Below are 8,003 nucleotides of genomic sequence, written 5' to 3'. Positions count from 1 at the left end.
ACGTGCAGGCAGATGTATAGTAGTTGACTTATTTAGATGAGGTTAGAAAAAAATTGTCCCAGGACTTAACAGTTTACCTTTGTACTAAATGCTTTAGTCATTATTGTGTGGAGATGACAGTTATATACTGTAAGGCTGTCTTAGTTAGTTAGTGCTGCTATAAAAGAAATACCACAAGTGGATGGCTTTAACAAAGAGAAGAGGAAGCTAGAAGTATAGAAGGCTAGAAGTCAAAATTAAGGATGTCAGCTCCAAGGGAAGGCTTTCTGTATCTATCAGCTTTAGGGGGAGGTCCTTGTCATCAATCTTTCCCTGGTCAAGGAGTTTCTCAGCGCACGGACCCCGGGTCCAAAGGACTCACGCTCCTGGCTCTTCTTGCTTGGTAGTAATGAGGTCCCCCTGTCTCTCTGCTCACTTCTTTCTTTTGTATCTCAAAAGAAACTGACTCAAGATACAACATAATCTTGTAGATTGAGTCCTGCCTCTTTAACACAACTACCTCTAATCCTGCCTCATTAACATCATTGAGGTGGGATTTACAACACATGGGAAAATTGCATCAGATGACAAAATGGTAGACAATCAATCACACAATGCTGGGAATCATGGCCCAGCCAAGTTGACACATGTTTTGGGGGAACACAATTCAATCTACAACAAAAGGGAAACAGGTCCATATTAAGTGGATTATTCTGTGATTCTGGCCTTTCCCCTTTTGGGGACTTGGTTTGCTTCTTTGTAAGACATAAATAAGGTTATCTCAGTCCAAACAGTGCTGAGAGAACATAAGGGTTTTGTGACTGTCTCAGCAACAAAAAACGTTCAGAGCCTATGTGGCCGGTATTTTGTGAAATCAGGGAATTCAATGACAAGAATAAGTATCTCCATCTCAGCACAACAAAACGTCCCACACGAGAATTTTGAAGTAGAAATGATGTTTACAGGGTGGGGAGTCTTCTGGTTTTCTGAGAGGGAAACTAGGCACACATTTAAAATTGCCTAACTCCGATTTAGATGGCATCTTCCTCTTCTATGGAAGAGGCTGAGAATGGGAAGGGTGCCCACTCAAAAGAGCATATTCAAAAGAAAAAGAAAACATTTCTGAAGGGATGTGTAAGCCAGGCCTGCTGGGGCAGGTTTCTGCTCAAAGGACTCTTTGCAGGGTTTTAAAAAAGTCCCGCAGGAGCTGCCACATCAGGGGCTGGCAGGTCACTGATGCACTGCCAAGCACTGAGCCATCTCCCCGTGCAGGCAATGCCCGGGACACTGGTTGCCATTCAGCCCCCAGACTGAGCGTGAGATTAAGAGTGAAAACGCCCATATGTCTCTAGGTTGTTTGCCCAAGCCCCTCTCTGAGCCTCCTTTGACGTGAATAATTCAGTGAAGCTAAATCAGCCCTTGATGAAACTCATCAGAGTTCATGTGTAACGTGAACTTGGTTGTTAGCCTGGATGCTTTTACTCGGGGCTGCTCTCTTCAGGACCATTTGAAGTTTTAGCAAAACCAAAGAATTAGATTCCCTCACTGGTTCTCTGTATATGTCTAGCTCTCACACAGGAAATTTTCAGGTCCTTGTCAGTCTTTGGGGTGCAGAGATTATTTCTCTTCTCAGCTGCAATGCAGAGGGGGAGTTATTGCTGGTTTTCTCCCACCTGGGCTAACCAAACCCAAGAGGATGAACTTCATGGCACAAACCTAGAACTTCCTTTTTCTTTTGACCTAGCTAACCCAGTGGAAAGGAAAACTCATCTTTCTGCTTGAGCAGATTTGCCTTCGACACAAAATCCTTCCCAGTATTTCAATCCATGCCTAGAGACCTGACATAATTGGCTGCACTGCAGACATCTGAAATATAAACATCAGAAACACTACGCCCCTCTTCTGGGTCATGCCCTGTGCCTGGAGCAAGACTGCCAGGGCCAAATGCTCAGGTTCATCTTGACTAGACCTGCCGGCCTGGGAGTATGGCTTGTACACACAAAGCTAACTGCTCCCACAATGGGCTACTTGAAGCCCTAGAAGTAGTGTGAAAAAAATGACACAAGGAATCATCTAGAGCCCCAAATTCACTTCTGAGATGAAGGTTAGTTACCAGGCTACCCTCCCCTTAACACAGGCTCCCTGGTAAGGTCTGACCCACTGGGATAAGAGCTCAATGTTCCCTGAATGGCTGTGCTGTGCTTTCAGCTGTCTGGGACCCACTGAGGCAGGCTACATTCATTGTTGCATGTTCACTTTTCTGCTATTTAATGGAAAAGGTGAACCCTATTGCTAAAAGTACCCAACCCCACCATCTTGCAATAGGCACCCACCCCTCTCCTCCGGAGGAGGACATGCCTTACACTGTGGGTGGTGACAAATGATTATTCTGATCATTTCACTGCCAGACTCTCAGAGAGGCCAGCAAACTGGTTTCAAATAAAAGGATCTTTGGGCTCCAAAACATTTTGCCTTTTGCTCACGAAGCAGAAATTCTAGCAAGTGCTAGCGGTGACTTCAGCATCAAAAGGTTTATAGAATTTACACCACTTCATTTCTGGAGGTTGTGCCAACAAATTTTGACTATAAGAAAAATCTAGAGAGAGGCAGAGGCAACATGGTGCTATAGACAGAAGCACCACTCCACCCCTCTACAGCAAAGACCTGAATAACTAAGTAAATCAGATGTGAACATCAATCCTGGAACCCTAAGCATCAAATGAAGGGATAAAGAGCTCAAGAAAGCAAGGATAAAACAAAACTAAGAAATTTACAACAGGAAACCAGACAGGTCAATCTGTAAATGACAATAATGTTAGAACAATAAAAGAGGGAATGAACAGTGTAGGTAAATAGAGAGGCTAACAGACACATGAGGAAATGTTGCCATTAGAGAAATGCAAATCAAAACCACAGTGAGGTACTATTTCACCCTGACATTACCTGCTCGAATAAAAAAAAAAAAATTTTTTTTTTTTGGCTATTACAAATCAGACAAAGGTCTAATCTCTAAAGTCTACAAGAAAATCCAACATCTCTACAACAAAAAGACAAATAATCTAACTAAAAAAAGGGCAAAGGAAATGAACAGACATCTCATCAAAGAAGACATTCAAGTGGCCAATAGACACATGAGGAAATGCTCACAATCTCTAGCCATTAGAGAAATGCAAATAGAAACCACAATGAGATACCACCTCACCCCGGCATTACTGGCACAAATCAATAAAACAGGAGATAACAAATGTTGGAGAGGCTCCAGACTGGAACTCTTATGCACTGCTGGTGGAAATGCAAAATGACACAACCATTTTGGAAAACAATATGGCACTTCCTTAGAAAGCTAGAAATAGAAATACCACATGATCTAGTAATCCCACTCCTAGGAATATATCCTGGATAAATAAAAGCCATCACACAAATACACATATGCACACCCATGTTCATTGCAGCATTGTTCACAATAGCAAAAAGATGGGAACAATCTAGATCCCCATCAACAGAAGAATGGATAAACAAACTGTGGTACACACACACACAATGGAGTATTACGCAATGATAAAGAACAACGATGAATCTGAAGCATCTCATAACATGGATGAATCTGAAGGGCATTATGCTGAGTGAAATAAGGCAATCACAAAAGGACAAATACTGTATGAGACCATTACTGTAAAAACTCATGAAAAGGTTAACATACAAAAAGAAACAATCTTTGATGAATACAAGGGAGGGGATGGAAAAACACTAAATAGACAATAGTAAGTGGAAACTTTGGTGACGTGTAAGACTACACAATACTGGGGTAGCCAGCACAACCTGTACAAGGCAAGGTCATGGTAGCGCCATAAAACCAAAAAAACCAAACCCATTGCTGTCAACTCGATTCTGACTCATAACAACCCTATAGGATACAGTAGAACTGCCCCATAGAGTTTCCAAGGAATGCCTGGTGGATTCCAACTGCTGACCTTTTGGTTAGCAGCTATAGCACTTAACCTATGCCACCAGGGCTTCCAGTAGCTCCATAGACACATACAAACTCCCTGAGGGACTGAATTGCTGGGCCGAGAGATGTAAGGACCATGGTCTTGGGAAACATCTAGCTCAATTGGCATACCATAGTTTATAAAGAGTATGTTCTACATTCTACGTTGGTGAGTAGCATTTGGGGTCTTAAAAGCCTGTGAGTGGCCATCTAGGATACTCCGCTGGTCTCACCCATTTGGGAGCAAGGAATAATAAAGAAAACTAAAGATAGGAGGGAAAGACTAGTCCAAAAGACTATGGACCACATCTACCACAGCCTCCACCAGACTGAATCCAGTAAAACTAGATAGTGCCTGGCTACCATCACTGACTGCTGTGACAGGGATCACAATAGAGGGTCCTAGACAGAGCTGGAGAAAAATGTAGAACAAAATTCTAACTCAAAAAGAAAGACTAGGCTTGCTGGCCTGACAGAGACTGGAGAAACCCTGAAACTATGGCCCCCAGACACCCTTTCAGCTCAGCAATGAGGTAACTCCTGAGGTTCACACTTCAGCCAACGATTGAACAGGCCCATTGAACAAAACAAGACTAAAGGGGTGCACTAGCCCTGGAGCAGGGACTAGAAGGCAGGAAGGAACAGGAAAGCTGGTAATAGTGAACCCAGGGTTGAGGAGGGAGAGTGTTGACATGTCGTGGGTTTGGTAACCAATGTCATAGAACAATGTGTATACTTACTGTTTGTTGAGAAACTAGTTTGTTCTATAAACCTTCATCTAAAGTACAATAAAAAAATAAATAAATGTTTGAGAGGCTGTGGGGAGATTGGAACTCTTATACACTGCTGGTGCAAATGCAAAATGGTACAACCATTTTGGAAAACAATATGGCACTTCCTTAAAAAGCTAGAAGTAGAAATACCATATGATCCAGCAATTCCAATCCTAGGAATATATCCTAAAGAAAAAGAGCAATCACACAAATAGACATATGCACACCCGTGTTTGTTGCAGCACTTTTCACAATAGCAAAAGGATGGAAACATCCTAAATGTCCATCAACAGATGAATGGATAAACAAACTATGGTACATATATACAATGGAATACTATGCAATTATAAAGAACAATGATGAATCTGTGAAACATCTCACAACATGGGTTAATCTGGAGGGCATTATGCTGAGTGAAGTAAGTCATTCACAAATGGACAAATACTATATGAGAGCACTATTATAAAAACTCATGGAGAAGTTTACACACAGAAGGAAACAATTTTTGATGGTTACTAGGGAGGGGAGGGAACCCTGGTGGTACAGTGGTTAAGAGCTTGGCTATTAACCAAAAGGTCAGCAGTTTGAATCTACTGGCCGCTTCAAAAAACAGGTTTGGTTTTTGTTTAGGCTTAGGGAGGGGAGAGTGGGGAGGGAAAAACACTGACTAGACAAAAAACAAAGAAAACTGTTGCCATTGAGTCAAATCCGACTCATAGCGACCCTATAGAAGAGAGTAGAACTGCCCCAAAGAGTTTCTAAGCAGTGCATGGCAGATTTGAAATATCAACATTTTGGTTAGCAGCCGAACTCTTAAAACACTACACCGCCAGGGTTTCCAACTAGACAGTAGATACCTGAGGAAGTCAGCACAGCTTGACCAAGGCAAGATCATAGAAGCTTCGTAGACATATTCCAGACTCCCTGAGGTACTAAATTACTGGACTGAGGGCTGGGAACCATGATCTCAGGGGACATCAAGCAAAATTGTCATAACATATTTTTTAAAGAAAATGTTTTACATCCTACTTTGGTCAGTAGTGTCTGGGGTCTTTAAAGCTTGCTACCAGCCACCTAAAATACTCCACTGGTCCCACCCCACCTGGAGCAAGGGAGAATGAAGAAAACCAAAGACACAACAGAAAGATTAGTCTAGAGGACTAATGGACCACAAGTATCACAGCCTCCAAGAGACTGAGTCCAGAACAACTAGATGGTGCCCAGCTACCATTACGAATTGACCTGACAGGGATCACAATAGAGGGCCTCGGGCAGAGCTGGAGGAAAGTGTAGAACAAAATTTTAAGTCACACACACACACATAAAAACCAGACTTACTGGCCTGACAGAGACTGGAGAAACCCCTAGAGTCTGACCCCTGGACACCGTTTTAACTCAGTACTGAAGTCACTCCTAAGGTTCACCCTTCAGCCAAAGATTCCCAAAAAAAGATTAGACAGGCCCAAAAATGAGACTAAATGGGCACACCAGCCCAGGGGCAAGAAGGATAAGGCAGGAGGGCACAGGAAAGCTGGTAACGGGGAGCCCAAGGTTGAGAAGAAGAGAGTGTTGACATGTTGTGGGGGTGGCAACCAATGTCACAAACAATATGTGTATTAATTGTTTAATGAGAAACTAATTTGCTCTGTAAACCTTCATCTAAAGTACAATTTAAAAAAAAAAAAAAAAACAAGGAAAAATCTAGAAACCACCTGCCTGTCCATAAATGTTGAGACTTGTTAAAAAAAATTGTAGTACATCCGTACTATGAAATACCAGGCAGCCACAAAAAAAGAATGAGGTAGGTCTTTAAGGGTTACTATGAAAGATGTCAAAATATATTAAGTACAAAAGGTAAGTTATAAACCAATCCATTTAATATGATTCCTTTTAAGTTCTTAAAAAAGATTTATCTATATGTTCATAAAAATGTGACATGTATAGAAATTCTTGAAAATTCCTAGGAGGAAATGAGTAGTTATCAGCTCTATGGAGTCCCTGGGCGGTGCAAACAGTTGACAGGCAGGACCGCTAACTGAAAGGATGGAGGTTCAAGTCCACTCAAAGGTGCCTTGGAAGAAAGGCCTGGTGAGCCACTTCTGAGAAATCAGCTATAGGAAAGCCTGTGCAGCTCAGTTCTACTCTGGCACATGTGGAGTTGCCATGAGTCAGAACTGACTTGTTGACAACTGATCACCAGTACTGTTCAAAGTGTGGTCCAAAATAAGCACATAAATTGAGAGTTTAGGAATATTCGTAGCAATCTGACATTGCCCCGACATCCAAGTGAGCTTTTAAAAAACGAGGGGAAGGTGTATTTTGTATGTCTTTGGGGTTTTGGGGGTTTTTTTTGTAAATTATTCTAGTAATTAATTTTTATTGTATTTTACAAAAGTATTGATCCATGAGGACTGGAAAAAAGAAAGATTATTCCTTCACCACAGATCAGTGAGAAACACTGCTGTAGGAATGGGAGCAAAGAATCTCATTCACACTTGTACTTTTTTACTTCATGCTTTCCAAACTTTGGTATTGTTTGAATTTTTATCCTGGATTGTATTGTGTTCATGATGAAACATTTGGAAATGTTTACACATAGTTCTAAGAAATTGTATCAGGCCAATGGTCTTACCTACCACGTCCTTCCTTGGCTCGTTCATCTTAAAGTCTAGGTCACAGCATCGCCTGAGCGTTCCTCATGCTCAGAAATTACGTAAGCTTCAAAAGAAGGTATTTCTTTGAGAGGAAGGCCAAAGGACACCAAGAGAAGTGGACAGGCAGTGACCAAGAAAGAAGGACTGCCCACATTTTATAACAAAGTTTTCTGCATTCTTGAACCCAGCTGGAGTGAGAATCCTCTCTCACAGATGAGAATGCTAGACTCATGTCTCATTAAAATCACCTCACTGGATTACAAATCCAAAATCCTTTAGGGAGTGTCTTACGAACCACGTAATGTTTCTCGCTTTGCATCTTCAATTATGCATCTTTGATTTAGCTGACAGATGTGAAGCAGTGTGCATAGCCAAGCAATTCCCTGGTGGCCACACATGTGTGGAGGGAGGCTGCAGCGCACTGTCTTCCAGCTCCATCTGGCACCAGCTTCCAATCACGCAGAACCTTTCTTCTCCATCCTCCTTCCCTCAGCCTCCACGCCCCCACTCCTCCCCCTGGCCCTGGCTGGACTAGACAGACAGATCCACTTTTACCCAAGCCCCTCTCCCCCTTGGAGGGACTCCCAAAGCAAATGGGAACGGTGCGCC

The sequence above is a fragment of the Elephas maximus genome, chromosome 10, assembly GCF_024166365.1.
Source record: "Elephas maximus indicus isolate mEleMax1 chromosome 10, mEleMax1 primary haplotype, whole genome shotgun sequence".
Classification (NCBI taxonomy): Eukaryota; Metazoa; Chordata; class Mammalia; order Proboscidea; family Elephantidae; genus Elephas; species Elephas maximus.
The sequence above is the reverse complement of the archived record's forward strand: the minus strand, read 5'-3'. Positions refer to the sequence as shown.